We start from the raw sequence: 10,878 nt of genomic DNA, 5'->3' as shown, positions 1-10,878 counted from the left end.
ATTTTCAACCTGTTTCAGCAAAACTCTTGAAGAAGATACCTAAAATAGGGGATAGATCATACAAAAATACATATTAAGTAGGATTTAATCTTAAACTCAAGAGAAAACTTCTGGCAAGTAAAGCTTGACTACATGGAAACATCTATTTCCCCAAGTCTCATTGAAGTCAATTCCTTGACACATAAGCAGTCTGAGTTACCTGCTCTGGGGTCTTCTTCCCTTTGCAGGATGGTATTGGAAACCACTGTCTAGGGGTTCTACTCTCATGTATATAAAATATAGCCTTAAAAAGGTTCTAGAGGCCCCCTGCCCAGTTCTATATGCATAGAAGTGGATCAAGGTATAAGGAGGTTGACGTAAGGAGCAGAAAGGCTTCTGTGGTTGAGCTGTAGTATAACAAAGTGGCAGGAACTCAGTGAATCATTATTCCCTCCTCTGACTGAGTTACAATGTTCTTTTTTAACTTTTAAAACTACTTTAAGTGTGTAACATTCATTTATACTCTCCACAGTTTTTAGACAGTCAGCTTAGATGTTACCAGTAGAAATTCTGACATGCAGTGCTTACCTGTGTGCTTACTGAAAAGTTATCTAAGTTCTCCACAACTTGAATTTCTTTACTTGTGAAATGAGGATTATAATAGCACTAAGCTCCTTAGACTTTTTATGAGATTCAAGCTAAAAACTGTATAAAAAAAGAACTGAAATTAGTAAGCTCTTAGTAAAAATTACCTATCGTTATTACCTACCAAATTTATGCCCATTTCAGTTACTAATTTACCCTCTCTATGTAAAACAGCTGTCACTGCAGATTCGCAGTTAATTTGGAGTCTGTCAAACTGCAGGGAAAGACATTAGGATTATTCAACAAAATGAGAGTAAATGCATATAGTTTTTCAATTTGAATCCAATTTTCTTTATTAATTCTTCACTCAAAGACATTTCTAAGCATGCATGTTCATTTAATTTTATTTATTTATCTTTTTCATTTGATTTTAGACCAAATCCTAAACTACTTGAGAATTTGAATAAATTTCTTCGGTCCTCTGAGTTTCTTCAGTACAGAAAGTCACAGTGGTATAAACCCTACATTAAATATAAAAATGAACAGTAGTCCAAAAGAAAATAACCAAGAAAATAAAAAAAAATCCTGCTAAAATTCATATCAGAACCCTACTGAGGTGATGAAACCATCTTGTGATTCTAATGTGGTTTAGCTATTGTTATGATTAATCAAGTGCCTACTTGACATCTCTCCTTCAATGTCTCACAGGCATCTCAGACTCAGCATATCCTAGGCTGAACTCTTCTCATATCATCCACTTCCCAACTTGTCTTTCTCTCAAGTTTTCAGCTTGCAGCAAATGCAACATGAAATTAAATTAGAAACTTGAGTTCCTTCCTTCCTAACTCTAACCTGCCCTTCTCTTCCCTCAGTAGCCCATTGATAATTATTGTTGACTTAACCTCTAAAATATACCTTAGTTTAGTCATTTCTTCCTTCTTCATTGCAAATACTGGAGTCCACATTTCCTCATATCTAATCAACTGCAATTTGAACATCTGAACAACTGAATATCTATAATTCTTGACTTAGTGGTGCTTTCTAAATTTCTTTGCCACATGAATTTAGGAATTGTGTTAGGCACATAACAGCTATATATATACACGTTATTTGTCATATATTACATTAGCTTTCTTTGTATTTCAGTACTTATCCTCTTACACTGGGTCTCTTTCATTGCCCAGTTACTTTTCTTGTTGAGACAAAATACCTGACACCCAAAGTTAAATGGGGGGAAAGGTTTATGTAGTGCAGTTTGCAGAGGTTTCAGTCTGTAAGTGGCTGGCTTGAAGAAAGAGAGGCACATGGCAGAGGGGCAGCTGTTGAAGGCAGTAGAGGTCAGAAAAAGCAACAAGAGATAGCGAGAGAACCCTCTCTATGTCTCCTATATGGCAATCAGTCTACTGGGGTTAGAGCAGTGCCAATTCAAGAAGTAGATTGATCCAGCAATTGAATACCCTTAATCCAGCACCCTTAACTTCAAAATTGTACTAGAAATCATTATATGCTGTAGGTTCAGACACTTCCAAGAACGCCTTATGACCACAGGAAGCTTTGGGGGAACATCTAGACACAAACCATAACATCTATAAATACTCTTTGAAGCCAGGGATGGATCTTATCCATTATCTAATTCCTCTCTTAGATGTTCTTCTCCTTTTCTAAATACCATTTTTTACTCTTCTGATAGTATGACCTCTTTAAAATGTGAATCCAGCCACATCTTCCCTACTGAGCCCTCTTGTAACTTCCCATTGCAATGAGAAGAAAATTCAAATTCTCTTACCATCCTGACCTCCATCCTGATGTGGCTTGTACCTGTTTCTCCCCCTTATTTTGTGGAATTCTTTTCATTAAACACCCAGGTTTCTACTCCAGGGCTTTCTACTTTCTGCTTCTTCTGTTTTCATGGATGAATATATGTCCATCCTCAGCTTCAAATTAAATGCAGTTTCCTCAAAGAAGCAGCAGGTGGACATTAAATTAACCACCACTCTCATTTCTATATAACACTCTGAACCAGAGACTGAGAAGCTCAATGGGCAGTGGAGAGCCCACAGGTTTGGAAAAGCCAGGAATATGAATTATCCAAGGGAAACTGCAAGGAGGGAGCAAAGCCAGCCTCAGAGAGAAACCGTGGGGAGCTACAAGCACCAGAAGTGCCACAGGGACAGAGCCACAGGGAGCTCACAATTTACCACAGATTGCTTTGGGTGTTCCACATGGAGCTACAGGATGTAAGTTTGCTCTTCTGGATTTTGGAGTTGCTTTGTCCCCATGCTTGGTATCCTGCTGTGTACCTTTTGAAATGGTAATGCTTATCTTGTGTCATTGAATGTTGGAATTTTATCCAATGCTGAAACTATTAGGACTTTGGCAACTCTTAGAGATGGACCAAAATATCTTTTGCATAAAGGGATGCACCTAAATCTTTGGGGATATGGGGCAGAATATTATGGTTTGCATCTAGCTGCCTCACCAAATCCTCATACAGTCATGGGGAAACTTCTGGAGTTTGTAATTGATTATTGTGGATGTGGGTGTTGCACCCACCCTGGGCAGGTAACTTGCATTAGAATGTGAGGAGGGGAGAGAGGCTAGCTAGCTGCTTGATCTGCTGCCCCTCCCTTTTCCCTTTGCTCTTTGCTGCTGCCATGAATGGCTGTTCTGTGCCATGTACCCCTGTGCCTTGGAGCCTGCTGAGTATGATCTGAAACCTCCATTAACTGTGAACTAAATAAACATTTCCTTCCTTCGCCTTGGGTCTTGGGTGTTGGGTATTTGTCCCAGCAACAAGAGAAAAGTAACTAAGGCACAGTCTTATTTATTTATTTATTTATTTATTTATTTATTTTTCTAGCTCATAGTATTTCATTATATTATATGTGCTTTATAGTATTTGGGATTGAATTTAGATGAGTTCTACTCTTAAGATATAGTCTCACTCATTGTTATATTTGTATTTTGAGATGGGGGCCTCACTAAGCTGTCCAGAGTAGTTTTAAGCTTGGAATCCTCCTGGCTCAGTCTCCTGAGTATCTCCACTCAACTAGCATGGCATCTTTTATATCACATGCTTACACACACACACACACACACACACACACACACACACACACAGACTCCCTCTCCTAGCAACACATATATCATGTTATAATGTTATCTATGAGCCTCGTTAGAGTGGGAAATATTGTGTGTGTTTTGTTTTGCTTCTTATCTGTCCAATATGTGAATGAATTAACCTGAGGAAAAAAATAATAATACTGTACCTTAGAGATGAGTAATATCTTTAGGTAGGTTAACTGTAAAAATTACATGGTGAATTTTTAGCAAGACATTTTAAAAGAATATTTATTTATTTATTGTATTTTAGGGAAGGGTCTACAGGGTGCTCAGGGTCTCACTACTAGACCAGACTCGTAGTGATCTGCCTATGTACAGCCTCCAAGAGCTAAAATTACAGGCTCACACTACACGTCCAGTCTCAATTGCCCTCTCAGTGTGCCCCAAGGATGAGGCTAGGATGGCAGGCTCGGGGGGTTGAATCCCCTGCCCCTGCGCCTGCTTACAGGCACTTTAATCTGCTGAGCTATTTGCCTGGTCCTTGAAAGAAAAATTTTAAGTGCTTAGAACTGGCTTCACGTTAAGGTGGTTAATTCTAGAAGGAATAATCAAGTTTCTGTCCAATTTTCACACATGTTAAATAACAACAACAACAAAAGATTAGCAAGTTAGAAAAACTTTATTAAACTTTTTAGTGTAAGATTTATAAGTCTCAGGTTGTTTTATATTTTTAGTTAGCTTAGTAAACCTAGGCTGATTTACAAAGACCAATCTTTTTATACTGAACAACAATGCAGATGGCTAAAGCTCATCATTCTTCCTTCTCCACATATCCTCTGGGCAGTGTGTGTGTGGCATGAGAGGAACACAGAGAAAAAGACACAAGCTGCAGTCTGTCTCTGAAGGAACCCGCGGCCTACTAAATTAGTTCTCCTGCTTTAGTAGGCCTCAGTGTTTTTGGAAATGTGTGTTTATACACACAGGGATGCTGACTTGGTAGCTCTAAAGGGACATCTTGCAATCTAACACTTTAACAAGCTCTCTCAATGGTTAAGTGAAAGGTAATTTGGGCCAATAATTCTAATGTGGCTGTAGAACCCACTTGGAGGAAATTACCATCCTCAGCAATAAGTGCTCTAATAGGATAGGGCCAACACAATGTATGAAAGCTTGATGGTCTTCAAGAGTTGCCTCATTAGAGACAACCATTAATCCAAATCCCAAAGGACAAATAGGAATCTGTCAGGACTGGGAGAGATGAGGTCAGGGTACTTCAGGAAGCGAGTGCATGCTGATTTCTCTAATAATGAGACATTTGTGATTCTGGGAAGGGCAACTGGATCTCAGTAACTGCAGGGTTAAGGTCAACGGAAGTGAAGCTGGAGAGGTAAGCAGGGCATACCATGCCTTGACACTCTATGATGAGTATTGGCCTCAACCTAGTGGAAAATGGCATTTAGTTGCCCATATTTGAGTGTCTGCAAAATAAAGGCTCACACTGCTGTATATAATATTTAAGATGAAAAGTAGAGGATGAATTGGAGGGGCACAGCATGAGGCTCAGGAGACCACTTAGGAGGCCCTTGTAGTTATATAGGTGAGGGGTAGCAAGAGTAAGAAATAAGATAATGCCACAGTGAAGAAGCGAGGAAGTTAACAGACTTGAGAGATGTGGAAGAGTTGGAATTGACAGAATTATGTGGTTGTTTATATATAAAAAATGAACAGGAGATATGGTGTTGAAGTTTAGTTTTGTTGAGTAACTACACTGTAGACAATAATAATTAGTTTATATTAATGAACTAAAGATGAACAGTAATTTTAACAAGCAGCAGTAGTGGTACAGAGATGGGAAAGTAAGGCATTGGGAGTGAGGAAAGGATGCATTGTAAATCATGTCTCTCCTTCAGTACTATTCTTTACATTTCTAACTGAAATTTTGAGTCATATAATACTTACTATTTAAAAAACTTAAAGAGTTTGAAACCTAATTTATGAAGAGGATTTCTGAACAGAGCTCAATTCATAGAAGCTATTTAATTGTCTAACTCTATAAGTACACTTATTTCATTAAAAAAACTAAAGAGTCATATAATAAATGTCTGGTCCTGGTCTTTTTGTCACTGAAAAGATCAAAAGCAATTGACTTCTGTACAGCTACTCCCAGTTCCTGCAAATTCCTATTTGTCCTTCTGGAGAACTTCGTTAATTTTTGTGCAACTATGTTCATTGTGGAAAAGTGGTGAGCATAATAAGAAGGCCACCAGCAGGGAGACATCCTAGGTTTCTTTTCTTGGTTACAGACACAGAATTATTAAAGTATATCTCATCAGTTAATGCTGAGTTCAAAGCCACATGCTACCTCTGGGCCAAAACAGAGAAATCACTGTGAGATCTCAAGGTAATCACTTATCTGTAGTTGTGGAGAGGCAAATCTCCAGATGAGCAGAGCTGGATAACTGAGGCTGGACGCCATTGCAAATCTCGTGATTTCCATTAGACTTCATGTAAATAATAAACTTTTGTGTTGCTTGGCCATGGAGATGAGTAGATATTTTTACCACAGGCAAACAGCAGAAAACTCTTTACTGATGAAGGGCGTAGGAACATGGCTCCTCCCAAGAGTCCTGGAGGAAGGCCTTGCCTTAATGAATGTGTGAAGCAAATATGATGATTTAAGCCAAGTAAATCACATTTGAAAGCCACTCCCAGTTGATAACCAGCTGACACTTAGCTTTGTCTGATCTTAAAAGAGGTAGGTGTGAAGACCTTGCTTCAGTACCAGAGAACTTCTGTGGATTTCACCCTTTTCTCTCACAATCAGGCATGCAATGACTCAGATATATTGTTTTCAAGCACAATACTTCTGTATAGAAATACCTCAGGCAAAATTGACTGTCATCCGTACAAGAGGTTGGATGATTGGGTATGTTTGGAGCAAGTTTATAGCTATATATATTTGACAAGTGTTCAAATTCTGTGAAAGAAAACAGAGAAAGTTGTCATTCTGGGGTTGGAAAAACTCTTGGTTCTATAGGAATGGTGCTCATTTCAGGTGGAGAGAAATATGATTTAAAAGATGGACTAACGTGCAATGTTTACAAAAAAAGATAGACTAAAAATGGGCCAAGGGAAAGAGTTGTTAGCTCAGATGAACAAAAACTACACTTCACAAATATTCCCTTTGTAGGCAACAAAGAAAATTGGCTGAATAATTCTATGTAGCTATGAAAAACAACAACCAAACCCCACAAAATACTAAGCTACATTTAGAGCCAGGAATGTTAAACTGAAGCATACATATTTAAATCCTATCTGAATTCAACCACAGTCTCGAATTCTTCGTGCTTTCTGTGATTGAATTGTCATAATAACGTGACCTGTTTTAGGTATTATGAAAAATTAATAGCGTATTTCCTCTGAGTTTTATTAATATTAATACATTGACCAAGAGTGAGTAATACTTGAAAGTAGATCATTTTGTAGTACCAGTCCCAAATTTGTCATTTAGATAAGAAATTATGTAATTTAAAACACTAAAACCATTTCAAAAATCATTTTATGCACAGCTTATATGGTATAACGTCTTAATAGGTTATAAAATATCTCATGTTATCTAACATGCCTGTTGGTTACTCTCTGTACTAGGATTCCTTTCTTGAGAGTCATATTTCACTACAATCCCAAATGATTAATTTTCACATTTAAAGGAAATTAGAAAGAACTTCAAAACCTGACTTTTATGTAGAGAGATGTACTGCAAACATGTGAAATCATTCACAAACCACAATGTGGAAGTTATAACTGGTAGGGGAATATTATATAACAGATACCTATTTAATCCTAGGATAACTAAGTGTTATGCATGTGGTATTGTTTTTCTGAAGTCCTGTTGGGACCCAGTGATCATTCTTATGGGCTCTGTTCTGCGAAAATGGCACAATGTCAACTGAATTGGAAGGTAAGATGATCCAGAATACAAGCATTATCCACTAGGGTGAAATAAATCATCTAATTTGAGGTTATATATTTAAAGTAACAATCATCTAAAAATACTTGTCTGAATCTTTCAAACAAATGCTTAAGAAAGTGGTAAGAGTGAATTACAGGAAATAATTATATTGTTTATTTTTATTAACAATAATAAAAATGCAAGCAGTACATAAAGTAATCCTTACATGTAAATAATAAACTCAAACATATCTTTCCTAAGATTTGTTTCAGCCACCAACTTATTTGAAGTTAGGATCTTTGAGTCTATCATCGTTCTATAAAAGTAAAAGGGAACAATGGTAGGAAAGACAGAACAAGGAAGTTTAAGTACACTAAATAAGTGTTTTGCTGTGCCTGGAAATTGAAACTTGTTTTAAAAATTCAATTAATGTACCTAAAATAGAAATAACACAGTTCAAGTCATGGTCTCCAAAGAACAACCAGATTTATAAAGTCATACATTATTGACTGAAAAGTTTCTACCTTGTGTTAGCTATCATTTTCTTTAGAAAATGAAGCAGAATATGTTTTGAAAAATAGAGGAAATGCTTCAATCTCTCCCTGCTAAATTTCTAATCCTACTCTATGTTTTTTAAGTGCAAAGCTTGAATTCACTTGACAGCAACTGAATTTGCAAGGTTTTTGAATAATGTTAGAGGGTTGCATTATTTTCCATGTAAATTCTAGAGAAACAAAGTTAATGATTATCCACAAATACAGCTGGGATTGCCACATGGCAGTTGTTAGCATTTGTTTTCTCTATTTTCTCTTGGACCATTGCACTTATTTGGCATTCACTATTATAAAAAACATTTAATTGCAGTTTAGGGAAAACATATCTAGCCAGCCTATTTTTGAGGTAACGGTAGCTGCTTCTCAATGTTATGCATTTATTCTCCTTCTGTTGCCTGCATGGGAATGTAGGAACAAGTGTCACAGAGCTTCCGAGCAAAGGTAAACAAATCCTTCAGTTGCCCACAGACTTTGCCAAGTGTGGAGCATCTGCCACCAGGGGACAAAATCACAGACTGTAGTTAAACAGAAATAGAATATTCAAAACAGGACACAAGCAGCACGGCTGGCCCAGCAAAATAAGAAGAAATGGGAAATTTGATTTAAGTGCTGTGATGCCTCCCTCAGGGACTTCAGCAGTTTGCCTTCTTCCTGTGCCACTGTCCTCGTGACACCCTCAGGGGAAGCACAGTCCTCCACTGTAATTTTATAGGGAGAAAACGCAGGTGCAGTGTAGTTCATCTGAATGTACCTGTATCCCATTCTTGGGAAAAGTTTTCAATTAGCAATAATCATGCCTTGGATAAACCTCATTGGCTACAATATTGCCACTGCGCAAAGCTTGTGTCCCATTCTTGGAAGTGGTCATTGGTACCTCAGATCAGCACCTCACTCTTTCAGGACCACACTGACATTTGAGCAAGGAGTTCTGAGGGTCACTCCATGGCAGCTTAGCCTGGAACCTCCAATAGCAGAGGAGGAGCCCTCTCTGCTGTCTGTTCCCCTCACCTTTCAATTCAGCCATTGCTCGCTGTTTTAGAATGCACATTCATTTCTTCACAGTGGATACTTTGAGGTGTTGCCCAGATTGCTCTTTGGGGTGACAACAGTCACACCACTTGCTACTGAAGATGTTGTTGCTGAGGACCAACTGAGCTGAGAAATACAGCTGACTTTCTCTGGGAGTGTTTTCCCTGACCTGAATGGAGCTGCTTCCTCAGAGATAGGGAAAGATTCACTATAGGGGTGCAGAGCCCCCTTTGCCTCACTTAAGAACATCTCTGAAAGATTATCTCAGCTCCAGAACATTTTGTGGAATTGGTTAAGAGCTTTTTTCAACTGCATTACAGTTGACTTGTCTCTCTCCTTTCTTTTCTTTTGTCTTTTTTAAATTAAGTTTATTGAGAAACAAATAACAATGAAACAGTTCAAAACCGATTAGTGGGACAGTTACAATAGTTAATACATTGCATATTGTTGTCTTCGTAGTGGTTATTCCAAGTACAAGATGCAGACATGATATCTTGTCCAAATGCTATTAGTACACATCTTTCTTCTCATTGAATTAAGAGAAAGTAGCTGTATATCTATCCTAACTATTTTGAATATACAGATACAAAATAGTCCTTCATTTGTATGCCTTTTTTGTTTAGTTTTGTCAGAGATGAAAAGTTCAGAAGGAGGTTTTTTTTTTTTTTTTTTTTTTTTTTTTTTTTTTGGCCAGCTCAGGATACCCTAGGATTTTTTTTTGTGGGGGGGCTGGCTGGCTCAGGATGCCTTAAGGGCAGGTCTGCTAAGGCATGAGGATCTCGGGATCGAACCACAGAATCCTGAGCCTGACTGATTTGCTTAAGCAGGCACTTAAACAGCTGAGCTAATGGGTACCCCCCTCCTTGTGCTTTGTTTTCTTCTTTTTCTTTTTCTTTTTTCTGTGGAACTGGGTATTGAACTCAGGCCCTTGAGAGCCATCTCCCTGGCCCCCTTCTGCTCTCTTTATGTTATTAGAGGTGTTATGTCTGATAGCACTTCCCAATGAAGCTGCTACAATCATGCCCATTTTGCAGTCTACTTCTTGATAGAGTTTTCTACTTACATATTTGAACTGTGAAAGCAGAGATTGTGTTTTATCTTTCTTATCTATTAGAGTGAGGTTATCTATGTTCTGTGAGTTGTTCCATAGCCATGACTTGAAAATATTTCCAAATCCATCTTGGAGCTAATGAATGGACTGTAACTGCCTGCTAACCTACTCATCCCAAGTTGTTCAAAACCAGGAAAAAGTGACTGGAAATCTTTCCTTTCTTGACTATGTCACATTTTAATTTTTCCTAACAGCTTTCTATTTTCTTTTCTTTTCTGTATTTAGGACAGGGTCTACAGAGTCTACAGGGTCTCACTACAGGCTTGTGCTACCACATCCAGTCTCAATTGTTGTCGCAGTGTGCTCCGGGGGCGGGGTCTGCAAGGCACACTGAGGACCAAACCCCAGCTTCTGCACTCTGCCTAAGCAGGCACTTTAGTCCACTGAGCTATCAGGCTGACCCTTCAGGTTTTTATTTGTGCTGTGTGCTTTACTTGTTCTTGTAACTCTAACAATGCTTTTGAGTCTCTCTGTCTCGATCTCTATCTGTCTTTCCCTCTGTCTTTCTGTTTCTCTGTCTCTCTCTGTCTCTGTCTCTCTCTTTCTTTCTTTCTCTGTCTTTGTCTCTCTCTGTGTCTCTCTGTCTCTGTCTCTGTTCTCTCTCT

At 38.2% G+C, this 10,878-nt stretch overlaps 1 pseudogene; it reads right to left on the bottom strand.

Moving 5' to 3' along the window:
- Window positions 1-8,892: 8,892 nt before the first annotated feature.
- Window positions 8,893-8,975, bottom strand: LOC111814338 (annotated as a pseudogene).
- Window positions 8,976-10,878: the final 1,903 nt, after the last annotated feature.

This window comes from Octodon degus, unplaced genomic scaffold (genome assembly GCF_000260255.1).
Source record: "Octodon degus isolate 3935 unplaced genomic scaffold, OctDeg1.0 scaffold00294, whole genome shotgun sequence".
NCBI lineage: Eukaryota > Metazoa > Chordata > Mammalia > Rodentia > Octodontidae > Octodon > Octodon degus.
This window is presented reverse-complemented; position numbering and strand designations above follow the sequence as displayed.